Source organism: Daktulosphaira vitifoliae, unplaced genomic scaffold (genome assembly GCF_025091365.1).
Source record: "Daktulosphaira vitifoliae isolate Bord-2020 unplaced genomic scaffold, ASM2509136v1 Scaffold_35, whole genome shotgun sequence".
NCBI lineage: Eukaryota > Metazoa > Arthropoda > Insecta > Hemiptera > Phylloxeridae > Daktulosphaira > Daktulosphaira vitifoliae.
Window position 1 is genome coordinate 1 of NW_026099605.1, and position 14,297 is coordinate 14,297.

Consider the following 14,297-nt stretch of genomic DNA (forward strand, 5'->3'; position numbering starts at 1 on the left):
TGTAGTACTCATAATTTTTTTTTATTTGTTTTTAACTGACTTCAAAAAAAAAAAAGGATGAGGTTATGAATTCGGTTGTATTTTTTATGTTACTCCGCCATTTATAAACCGATTTCGAAAATTCTTTTTTTATTTAAAAGGACATGCTTTTAAATTAGTCCCATAGAAATTTTATCAAAATCCATCCCGTAGTTTTTAAATCAAAATAACAAAAAATATGTCATCAAGTAGGCATATGTATACAACTACAAAATTAACAACAAAACAAAAATATAAAAGGGACCAAAAAAATGTCAAAACTCATGCAGTGTATTTCCACAGTGCATTTTCGCAATTCATTGGTGTTACTTATTTATTTGATACACAAGAAGTGGACAGTCACACTCCAGTTTAATTAAAATAAACAAGACAGCTTATATTCATTTCTTAACTCACTAGAAACATCAAGATAGATACTAGTATTAACTAAAATAATAAGGTTTAGAATTAATCATTACTTTCATCGAGTATATGATTTAAGTAGGGACAAAGAAAGATTAAGGGGCACACCTAGTGTGACAACCTAAAAAAAGGCCATTTTTGGGAATTAAAAAAAAAAAAAACTAGTGAATCCATCTATTTAAAATTTTGAGAGTATATTTATACATGTTTTGAGAATACACAGTAAAATTTTTGAAATAAAATATTAAATATTTTTGAAATGACACGCGATCTCCGGCGGCGCCAAAAAAAAAAGGTCCTCCACTGCTGGAGTGATTGCAGCCTTCTCCGTTGATAAAACCTAAAAAAAAAAATTCTCGTTAAACTAAAACATATTGTCTGTACGATGACCCTCGGGCGAACAAAAAAATCAAAAATTAACAAAATGGCGGCATGTTGAAAAAAAAAGTTAAATTTTTCCCAAAATTTTGGTCGTTTTTGGCCTGCCAAAATTCGATTTTTGATCAGATCAAAAAACTGGAGGGTCATCGTATGGAGAACTATATAGAGGAGATGCAAAAAAAATTTGATAGCGATCGGATTATTTGTCTCCGAGTAATCACTCCAGCAAATTCGAAAAATGCTGTTTCGAGAAAAATGCGTTTAAAGATAAAATGATCGTTTTCACTGTTATAAATGGATTAAAATCATACTTACAGCTAATCTGCTATTCCAGGCCCATATAATTCACCTTCCTCTTCCTCAAAAAGTGCTTGTTGAGCTGAAGAAGCTCTTCTTCGAGATGATCGACCCTCTTTTGAACAAGCCCGTTGGCGATGATCAGCGATTCGTAGTCTCGTCTCGTTCTTAAGAGCCGTATAATCTCTTGCTGCAGGTCCAACTTTAACTCCCATTGCATTAAATATCTTTAAAATTGAGGAGTAACCGTCATTGAATATTGAAGTTGCAAAAAAATTTGCTAATTCAATAGTTTTCAATCCATTATGAAGGTGCTTTGGTGAAAAGTGCCAAAGTAAACCGTTGTAACTTTCATTATTGTTTTGAGTATTACTACCTTTGCATCTATCAAGCAATTTATGCCGAGATAAATCTTCATAAATAGGCTTTAGACCTTTTTCAACTTCTGGATCCAGTGGGAGGTAATCGTGCTTAAACTTACTTCAGGTATATCCCGTAGACAATGCAACTATCTAACTGCCGAGCGGCTACTCTTTTAAATGGCTGTAACTCAAAAACTATTTAAGATATCGATTTAAAATTTTAGTATGTTATTTTTAAAGGTATAACCTATCAAAATATGGGAAAAAAAAAATCGATTTTTTGAAAATTTCACACTAGGTGTGCCCCTTAAGTGATTACTAAAAATAAAATATTAATTAAAGTAAATCAGTTATGTAAAATTAATTTTAATAACTTTAATAGAATTTCATTAAAAAAATTTACATTTTTATCTAGTAAAACTACAATAGTTTATTGCTTAATTTTCATTGTATATATTATTTTAAAATTTCATTTTAATTCTATAATTTGTACTTTTGTTTACGACAAACTTGTAATAGATTTATTTGAAAATTTTCCAAATATTTCGTTTTTCATTGATTGATAAAAAGTTAATTTTTGATAAGCATCCTTAGTTGAAATGTCCTATAAAAATATTTTATTCATTACATTAATTTCACTCAAATTGCATATTAAAAACTAATTTAAAATTTTAATATATATTATACTAAGATAAATTTATCATTATCACCATAACCTCTATCCCAACTATTTAGTGTTAGCTCTGATTTTACGATTTGGCGTAATTTTACACCAGTTATCGACCTGATGAAACCTCATTGAGGCTGAGGGAATCAGTATGAAAGTAAGGTGTATGTCACTGTTAAAGTTCCCGCATGGTTACCCATCTGGGAACCAACCTCAAATAGTACAGCTGACACATCAGTGCTAAGATGGCGACTGAATGAAACTGTGTCACAATACGCGCCATATACTCAGATAAATTAAAAATTAAAAATTTTAATTTTAATATTTTTCTAAAATAAACAAAAAGTAAGAGATCACTAAATTAAGTTGTCAGAAAAATCTTTATAAAACTTCATATAATTGTATTATTCATTCATTGTATTAACTTAATCAATCTGAATTAATCAATAACTACACTAAATTTGTATTGTTATTGATTGATTCAGATTTTAGCTTAATTGAGAATATTTAATATTCTCAATATGAGCTAAAATAGGGCTTACATTATTTTTTGCTTTGACACGAAGCTGAGAAGGCATTAATTTTACCATGATGCGTTTTTTTAAATAATAGTTTCAGCCCTTAAACAATCAATATATTGTATTTTTATTTTTAAATTTTGATTAAAAGAGTAAAATGAAAAAAATTAATTTGCCATGTTTTATCATGTCCTATCACTTTTTAATTTACTATTTAAATTAAGTATTATGATATTGCCTATTACTAAACGATTTGTGACTTATGCTTTTGTCCAATAACATTTATACTATAGTTTCCGTCATCTAATTTACTGTTCTCTAGTTGTTCATAATTTGATGTACTAGGTAAAGTTTTTGATTTAGTTTGGATATTTTCTTGTATGGAAATTTTCTTTAATTTTTTAGTTTCATTGCTAGATGTTTTTTTCATATAATTTGATGTAATTTTGTTATTATAATTAGTTAATACTTTGTTTTTTATACTTGATAAATTATTTTTTTTTAAAACTCCATCGGTATTCTGTATAATGTTTGGCGTACCATATTTGCCAATATAACGTCTTTCTTTATAAAGATTTTCGTTGTGTATTTTTGAACTATAATTATCAGTTAATAAATCGTGAGGTATAAGAGTTGCGTCTTGAGAAGTCTCATTTGATGAAATAACAGACTCATTATGATCTGTTTTTTTGTCAATACTCGGTTCTTTTGTATCATAGTGAATATTTTCTAAAGACTTGATATCAAGAGTTCCAAAGCAGCTGTCTAGAGCTGTTGCCTTTGAATCTAATACTAAAGGTAAAACGGTAGGGTTAAGACTATTAAAAATTGGTATACCAAATTGACTTTTATTATCCCCCAGTAACTGGCTGTTTGTGTGCAGAATAGGTTCTTTCGATATCTTAAAAGTGTTTTCATTTTTATACCATTTAAAATTTTTTATTNGTGTTTTCATTTCTATACCATTTAAAATTTTTTACTTCTGAAAATTCGTCACTAAATGTATAATTTTCTATGCTAAAATCAACTGCAGTTAAAAGTTCGCAATAGTCTATTTGAATCATAGATAGTACGTTTCTAATGTCTTCTCTATCACGCAATTTTTTATTATTAATTTTGTTTTTGCCCAATATATTTTTCAAGTTTCTCAGTGCTAATAACAACTCATTATTCAATTCAGCTATCATAAGATGATGATTGAACTTGCCACTATCCGTTTGTACGCCTACATCCTCTGTTAATAGTGGTACGTGATTCTTGCAATTTGTTTTAAGAACAATGTTAGTTGATTTAGTGTTTATGTTATTATTTAATTCTACATTTTTTAAAAGACTTTTTACTTTTGGCAATTTCTCATTTATATTATGCCAAATATTTTGTATATTTTGACCAGGTTTTTTCGGTTTCCGATTAATACTACAAGTTGAAAGAGTTTGTGACAAACATGGGATAGTACTCACACAACTAGTATTTGATTTTTGCTTTTCGGGAAGTATTCTGTATGAACATTTTAAAAGTTCAGGCTTTTCATATCCACCAGAACAACGTATCATTGTTTTTTTAAAAGGCTTTGAAAAGTCCGTATATTTTTCCTCTGCATAATCTTTATAAAGAGAAGATAAAAAATTACCATTTTATTTTTGTCTATTAAGAATTTAAAGTGTGAAAAAAGTTACCATTAATTACATCCGCCACTAAGTCATTTGTAAGGGTCGTTGTTTCATGAAAACTACAACTGCTATTGCCTCGCAAATCACAATTACATATTATTGAATTGGTAGATAAATTATATAAGATCTTATCTTCCGTATTAAAATATTCACCAGACATTGTAAATTATTTTCAATTTATTAAATCTATTTAAAATGTTTAAACTTTACTACAAAATAATTTTATTTAAAGTTTCTCTTTAGTTATACGTTTGTTGATTTTTCATCATAATAAGCTAGACTTTGTAACAGCTGTTATTATTTATTAATTAAATTAATATTTTAATTACTACTAAAAAAAAAACATCTTCATTAAATTTCATAGGAAAAAATAGTGTAATAATGTACTATGTATGTCGCAATTTTTTCCTTTAATGGTATTAATGACGACTATTAGATTTATTATAGAACAATTTATTTTCATTATCGAATCGCAAAGATATACTGGACAGTACTTTCATCCCAAAATGTACTTAAGTTGGATACTATTACTGATAATTAATTGTATTATAGTGTTTTTTATGGTAGTGTTTTTAATCACTGTCAGATATCATCTATACTGGACCCAACTTTGCCACGTCCCCATTNTACTGTTTTTAATCACTGTCAGATATCATCTATACTGTACCCAACTTTGCCACGTCCCCTTGTGCCACCACCCCACTGTACTGAGTTTTTTTTATTAATGAACATTTTATTGTTTTATTTATCTTTTTTTACATTTACGTTTTTTACACATCACAAAGATTTAAAACGATATCGTGCAAAAAAAAACTAGTCACTTTATTTTAGAGAGTTAAATAGTAGCTAAATTTTATGCAGTTTATTTAAAATCGAATAAAAGTGTTTTTATTACAAAAAATACTACAATTTAACAACACGATGTGTGACATAAAATATGATTGTCAAATCCCACAGTACATTTTTAAAGTACCAGTAAAACGAGATAATTTAACTTAAATGTCAATTTAGTTTAAATAAACTACATTATAATTAAAATTTGGCTCATGAAATTTATTTGATTTGATTCTTGCATAGCGCCTACGTTCTCAATTTAATCTATTTGTATGGTATGTAATAATATTAAAATAGTGGTTTGTTTACCAATAGAGTATAAAAAGTTAAGAATCTGTCATCAGTTCTGGATCAATAGTTTATAGTTTTTGAAGTAACATGCAATAAGTCTTTATTATAATGGGTATATGAGTGGAATGTAATAGCATACGTACAGGGAGAAAGTTTCATATCTTTAGATGGTTTTACAGGCAGCATTAGACTTTTATACTGCATAACGTACATAGTATTCATTAACCTAAGGTAGAGCTGCTAAAAGTTTTAAATATGTAGATAACAGTCTGGTAAACCATAATTTGATATTTTAAAAGTACGATAAAGTTCTTTATTCATGCGCATTCCACCACCTACACATAATATACTTTGCGTTCCTAATTTGTATTTAATTTCTTTCATCCTTTAGATTTTACGAATGATCATGAGAGTAAGTTAGAAAACATGATAAAATAAAGTACCGAAACAAATTGGTAAATAGTTAACCTTTTTTATGAGTCATAGAGAGTGATTTTAATCATATTTTATAATAATTAAGTAAAATAAATGATAACAGTATTTGATGTTCATAAAAATGAGGTGAAAATTATTTCGATACACAATAATCTTATTTATGAGCTATTTGAAAATGTTTCATTGTAATTTAGAGCCGTACTACATATTTTAAAACTATAAATTAATTATTTTAATCATGTTTCACGTTCTTTCTAAAAGTTAATGCTTGTGCTAGAAGGAATGGAAAAATATACATAGCCCAGTGCAATGGAGTTGAATCCCCGTACATACACACCGATGCATGCTAGGTAGGCTACTTAGCTATTTATTGTTAAATACTTTTAAAAAAAGTTAAGATAGTTGGAATATAAATGAACGTTGGTTAAAATTGAAAAACATAAACATAAAACAGTACTCGTTTTTAGATTTGATGCGAAGCTAAGAAGGTATTAATTTTACTATGATGTTTCTTTTTTATTATTATTTTTTTGTGTCTGTTACCACTTTTCTTAAGCTCTCACCGAACCGATTTCTTTTAATGATACGTCAAAAGATCATATATAACTTTATATTTATATAAATATATTACATTTTATACAAGGGGGGTTCAAAACTTTAAAATGTATATAGAAAATTTAACGTTTTCAACTTAACTTTTGAAAGTGTTTCGGAAATACTTACACTTTTATGTATATCTTAAATTAAAGCTTATGTAATATATTTTATTATGGAAAAAAAATTTCGGACTTTAATTTAATCTCATGGTGAAAACGGACATCAAAGTTAATAAAAAAAATAAGATTTTTGTAAAAAAAATATTTTTTATATTTTAAATTTTATGTTATAATTTTTTAAAAATAAATGGATCAATACAATTTTTTTATGATAAATACTATTTATATACCTCTTTCATTCGACATACTTTTTTTTTAAATAACACCATTTCCCTTTATAAATTTATATATTATAAATATATATATTTATTCACATATTACACTTATAAATCATAAAACTTGTAGTCAGGATATAAATAAGGAAATAGGAGATCATGTAACTTATGGAATAATCCATCATTTTTTTAAAATTATACACTATCTATAGATTTGTATCGAAGCGTTTTTTATGATAGTGATTTTAATCACTGTTAGTTATCATCTAAACAGGACCCAACTATGTCACGTCCCCGCTGTGCTGGGTTTTTTTTTTTAATCTTAACTATTTAAGAGAAAATTATGTGAAAAAAAATTATACTTGATTTATCTATGCCATGACCCCACTGTGCTGGATTTTTTAATATACACTTTTTGAAAAATGATGAGACTTTTTTATATTGTAAAACTATTCCATATATGAAATACTGTAAAAAATAAAACTTCAAAACTATATTATTCTTTAAATAAATAAAATATGTAAGTAATTGTTATAATTGTAATACATTTTAAAAGTTCAATTTGTTTCAGGAATTTTAATAATACTTCATCTTCAAACTGTAATAATATGAAAAACAAAGTCATTTGTAAGAAATCTCTAAGCCTCAGCTGAAAAACTTTAAACGTTAAGTTTAAAATTTTAAATGATAATTAGAGCGTGTAACCTAGTGCAATAGAAATACTTCCTTTTACGCCTATTATAATTTTAATTTTACAGCAATTCAATTCATTTAATGTAGGTAAATTACGCGTTTTGTGAATTAATTTATATTTACTAAGATTTTAAAATATAATCTCGTTTGTTTTCATTATTAGTTAAGTATGCGCAGTATGTGGCCATTGTTAATTTCAGAACATTAATTTCCAGTACTTTATAATTTGGTTATGACTCTTGAGTTGTTCTTCACAGTTATACATGCAAAATATTTTATAATAAAAGTAAATACAAATAGTTACAGAACACATTCTACTATGTACGTTATAATCTTTTTGTAAGTAATAATCTCCAAAATATTTAATATACAGACTAATTACACACAATTTAATATGACACATGTAGTTATATTAAACATTAAAGAATAACCAAGCTAAAATGTTCTAAAGCTAATAAAATTTATTGTGAGTTAACCATTTTTTTAAAATTATTGTTTAAGAATCATTCTTTATTTCTAAACTTATATATATATATATATATATATATATATAAATATATTTTAATACCTTAAAATATTTGTGTAAGCAACACTATTGGCATGAAAATACGATATTTGTAAATCACCTGAAATATGTTTTGTATTTATTTAGATCTTATTAATTCCAAACAAATTGATTGAATTAATACGATCTAAATAAAGACTTGAGATTATTTTAACGATTGTTTGACTGGTTCGGTTTAATGCATAATCATTAGGATGCCAGTTATTTTATGAATTTTCTGAAGTCTAAAAAGTTTTTTATTTAAACTAATAGAAAATTTATCCCTAAAATTTGAAACTTATAACACTTGGTAATTTGATATCAAAATTTGAATTTGAATCTGTTGATTACTTTTTGTATATAGTGTTCAATTAGTAAAAATTTCTTATTTTTATTTTCAGTAAAATGATGTTGAACAAAAAGGTAGATAAAGAAACAAGCTTATGTCAATACCAAACCATTTGTGGTCAGTTTTTTTAACGACTTTTTTGTTCTATTATTGAACTTGAAGCGATTTTTTACTTTTTGAAAAAAACAAAATTTAAGATAATAAGAGTTATGTTTAATACTAGAAGATGTAATATTGCACATACAATTATTTTAAGTATTTGGATTAGAAATAGTTCATTGATAACAAAAAACAGGACTAACATTAATAACGTTTTTCTTGATAAGCTGTATTAACTTGTATAATGAACTACTGGTATTAGTAAGTTTTAGAGCTGCACTATTCGATGTTTAGTATAAGAAATTGATAAAGTAGCATCAAATATTACTACAAATGCATGAACAAAACATTAAGGTTAAGTTTAAGGTATTAGAGACTCTGATTAGTAGACTTCTAATTCCGTTATATCCGTCAAAAAGCTGCTTTTTAGATTAATACGATTGCGTACTTAGAATAGGGTACACAATCGTATAAAGCGCTTACAAAGTTTATGTTAAGTAACAAAACAAAAAAATAATGTTTAAACGTATTAAAAATTATGGCTAGATTTTAAATGTAAAGTACAAAAATAAGTGAGTTTTTTAATTAGATACCTATTCCATAAAGTGTAATAAATATTGCATATTATGGAAACATTAGTCATAGATAATCAGTCGGGTTAAATTGGGACTCCTTAAAATAAATACCATTTATTAATATTTTAAACAAATAAAACTTTAAACCTTTTACATACACACTAAAATACAACATGTATGTGAAAGTTAATAAGTTGCAGTTTTATGAATTTATGTAAGTATTTAGTTTCGTTAAACAATTAACTATTAAATAGTTACTTCGACTGAAAACATAGCGAATACAGTTGTAAAACAATTAAATAGTTGAGAGAACAAAACTCATTATTTGTACCAGCTATAAAAAGTAGTTAACTTAATTTTTTTAGTAATTCCAGCCAAATATTGAAATAGTGACAGTAAAATTTTATTTAGGAACTATAACTTATCCTACTAGGTACCTATTTATTAAATTTCAAATAATGTCCAGTTATATAAATTTTACCAATAAGTTTAATATTACATGAATGTAAAATTTGATTTTGAAAATTTGAAAATTAAATTTCTGTTAAAAATTTTATTAGGTTTACAATTATTTATCATACAAATATTATTCTAGTCATTTTTTTTCTCAAATAACTTTTTATTCGATTTATCATTAAATTATTTTGAAATAGCTTATTAAGTCCTGAATTCTATTATATCTGTTGTAATAAATAATTGCCTAATTAACGAATTGTAATAACTTTTGTTTAAAAAGTTATTATTATGTTGACATATTTTAATATTTTCCATATTTTAATCAAAACAATGTTTTTCAATTAATAAAATGTAATAATTTATTAAACAACTTAAATATTTTCTAACTTATATTTATTCAAATATAGTTATTTTTAAACAAAGTTAGTTTAAAGACAATTATTCAAATTGCTTTAGAGCATTTAATATAATGCATTAATAAAAAGTAACAGTAAATTTTATATTTCAATAAAAATGTTCACACATAATTTTTATTAGTTAGACATTGTAATTTTAATCTTCTCCAAATTCATTATTATTAAGTACAGTAATTCACATTAAATCAATGAATAATTATTCAAATTTTATCAGTGTAACGTCTCGAGGATTGTGTACTTAATTAAACATGCATGAATTTATGACAATAAATTATTATTATGTTTATCATTACTAATAATAAACAAAAATATTTAAACATTAATAGGTAAAATGTTATCAGTATATTTAAACATGGTTAATTATAAACTAACAAAATAATAATTATTATAATTAAGCTCATTTAACTAGCTAATAATGTGTACTTAATTTAACAAATGAAGTTAGTTTCTCATCAAAATATTATAGTACGCCATAATATTTTGATGAAAAACCAACTTCCAATAAACTAAAATACCGATAAAAGATTTGTATGAAAATATTTTATATCATTTTAATAAAAAATTTGGTGATGATAATTTAGAATTCAATTAATCCAAAATGACAGTTATAATTCCTATTTTTATGGACTCTAAAACACTGTCTGATTATTTGCTTATTACTAAGAATGAAAGTTATATGCATTGGTAATAAAATTAGTAGCTATAAAATGCACTATGTATTAAAAATACTGAAAACGGACTACTAGTTAACATAGTAGCTGATAAACCTTATAAAATGGTTGGAATGCGATGACCATATAATAGATAAAAATATAATTACATGTCAATTAAATGTGTTAATTTTTAACTTTCACTGAAATAGTTCATTTGTGTAATATATTATGATATGTAGGTTTAATATAAATTACTACTGACATATTATTTTTTTAAATTACGATGTAAAATAATTGATAATTTTATTTAAGGAAAAATAGGGGTCATTAATCATTAAGGTACGAAATAAGCGGTATAAGGGTATTGATAACATTAATATTGCATTTTGTAAAAAAGTAATTATAGCTACGTTTTCTTAGTTCAATGTTATTTAATTTGCTTAAGTTATTGGAAAATATTTGAACACCTTTAGGTTATTAACAGCACGAATGAAAAAAAAAAATTAATTTGCTACTTAAATTAATCCAGTCTTTTTAAACAATAAAAATAAATTAACCATTAAATCGAATACATTTTACAACTAATTGGTTAATGCCGGCTGACCATTCCATTGTTGCAAACCGTAATGACGACCACGGGTGCTAATAGGTGTTTTGTAAGTTGGTTGTCTGTTTTTTATTTCTTTTTTTACATCATATTGTAATACTTGCTTCACAATGGGTTCATCATGCTGATCCTGCAAATTAACCTGATTTTGATCAGTTGCCTCAGTTTTGAGGAGATCCTGACTCGTATTTTTACCATCTTTGTCGACAGCTTGTTTTATAATATTCTCGTTCTTTTTGTTAGAATTATGTTTGAAAGGATATTTTTTTCTGGAGTCTACATCTTCTAAAACTCTAGCCATTGATTCAACATTTATGTATCCCATGCGACTAGTTTCAGCCATTTCATTGGAAAGATCTTCTGTTTCACTCTCACCATCTTTATCAATGGATCCATTATTATTTTTCTGCGGTTCAATTGTGGTTTGGTTAAAGAATTTCTCACTATCTTCATTGCTACGTACTTTATCATTTAAACTATATATAAGTTCGACGTCATCACCCGGTGGACGTTGTNAACTGTATATAAGTTCGACGTCATCACCCGGTGGACGTTGTTCCGTTAACGGTACACGAGACTTTTGGTTTTTCATTGGATTATTCATATACTCGTACGTTTGCGGAGTTTCGTACATAGCTGGATGTTGTCCTTCTCTTTCAGCTGATATAATATTTTGGTCATTCTTTAGTTGAAGTTCAACTACTCCAGCCGGTAAATTCCGTTGCCCATACCTAAATGGACCAATGACTTCTTTACCATTAACTCCGGTTGGACCACTCGCATAACGACTGTTAAGTACACGGTTTTTCTCAGTAGTTTGTTTAGATTCTAAGTCAGGTGACATAGTAATGTGTATATCCGGTGATACTGTCATAGTATTGACAATTTTAGCATCAAATAACATCAATAATAACGTAACGTAACCACAGACACTGTACTTTACCCGCTGCATTGTGATCGATTCGATATTTATAATGATACTGATACGTTACAACGGCTGCTGAGTTACGTTCCGCTTTCACCCCTCACTAACGCAACGTGTCTCCCTCCCCAATCAACTCCTATTATCATACGGACTTCAACATGACGTTTTTTGTGCTTTTTTTACGTTGTCGCATGATTAAAAATAAAAAAATACGCAATAAACCGATATCGTACCTATACTCTTACAACCGTTCGTTGCATTGCTATGAACCGGTTGTGTTTGTCGATATATTGTACTGGATCTTTGAATGATTAGTGCGCATTTTCTCATCTCCCTTTAACTTAAAATACTCGTAACTTACTGGAATTAAAAATGAAATAAAACAATTTTCCTAAAAAAAAATTAAGGTTACCATTAAAAAATAAAAGTTGCTGGTTGTTTAAATCGTAAAGAATGATTGTAGAAAATAATTTTTTCTCAACTAAGAATCAAACGCAAAACTGTCTCGATAAATAAAAGTATTAGCTCTTATGTTTTCAAAAATATTTTATGAGATAGATTTATATAGTAGATCATTATGTGTATTATTTCATCTTTCATGCAAAAGTAGACAATTCGGTATGCATCTTATACGAATATTAAAGACAAATAAGTTAATTCTGACAAATGAAATGAATTTTAATTTATGTACAGCTAATTTAAACATTTTTTAACTATAATTTGATTTTAGCATAATATTACATTTTTAACATAACATAAAAAGTAAATGAATGCCAACAAGATTTTTACTACTAAATCATGTTTGTGTTTGATTTAAATCTGATTTCGGTTGGATTAATAGATAATAGTATTTAAAACAAAGGAACCATCAAAAGTTCGATCTAATTCCATATCACACCTTTTATTAATTGTTTATTGTTCATTAATTGGAAAGTTTAGTTTTACGACATGAAATAATTAATTAAAATGTGTATGTAAATTAATTATAAATATTTCGCGTTATAATTTAAGAGAACAAATTTATATTAGTTTAGTGTGTTTACCACCAATACCTAAATTAATAACAGATTTAAATTAAAGGACAAAAGTACTCAGATTTTCAGTTTACCCACTGGCATATTAATGGAAAGGGGGGATAGGATGTCATATCTCCTATAAGAAAAATATTTACAAGGCAAAGATATAATTTTTAAGTTAAAAGAGAAATGTAAAACATTTTCTTATGTATATTCCTCCCAGACAAAACTTTAATCACGTCACTGGATGTTGCCACATTTACTACGTAGTATCATGTAAATAAAACAAAATTAAAAATTATGGCTGTCATTAATTTACAGAATGATTCCTTACATTTTTTCTATATTACAATAGAAAAATATGTATGTTGCCATTTATAAAAATAATGTTGACACCTTTTTAAGACATCAGGGATGAATATAAAAAATATTTTATAGCACATGAAGGAAGATACACATGTAACTAACAAAAGCCAAAAATAAAATTTCATAAAAATATTATTACTTAATGAGAATATGAATGGCTAGAGTTAAAACAATTAATCTATATACTCCACAATACCATCACATACGTTTAATGTATTTTAATTATTACTGAACATTATAAATAATCTTATAGAAACTATTGTGCATAAAAATTCTATAGAGTAAAATACTTTTAGAGAAGCAAGTTTATATTGTAAACTTTAAAAATGTAAATCAAATGGATCTATTTTCATATTTACATAATTAACTTACAAAACTATATAATTCATTATTTATTATCTTAGAACAAAATTAAAGACTTCAAATTTAAACCAGTTAAAATAAACAAATGAAGTATAAATTTATGATTCTGAATACATTTATAAAAAGCTAATCCAGTATTATACATATTTTCATTAACAATGTTAAACAAAATTTAATTTGATTAGTTAACTTTTGGAGTTAAGCATATGCATGAATGTATATTATTAGATTTTGAAAGAAGTTTTCATTAATTATTTTATAAATTACTAAACTATTTTGCTGTAACATCGATAACATAAAATAATATTTTAAGTATATTTGATTTTAGATGAAATTGAATTTTCTATTAAATTAATGTCAACATGTTAATTTTTATTTTTGATTTTAATAACTAGTTTATTAACAAAC

General features: G+C 26.0%; 1 long non-coding RNA gene across 1 annotated transcript; it reads right to left on the reverse strand.

Moving 5' to 3' along the window:
- Positions 1-616: 616 nt before the first annotated feature.
- Positions 617-1,764, reverse strand: LOC126908906 (uncharacterized). The gene is made up of 2 exons (XR_007704873.1): positions 1,138-1,764; positions 617-781 (listed from the first exon to the last, which is right to left on the reverse strand). It is a non-coding gene; the product is annotated as an uncharacterized LOC126908906 (long non-coding RNA).
- Between the last annotated feature and the right edge of the window lie 12,533 nt (positions 1,765-14,297).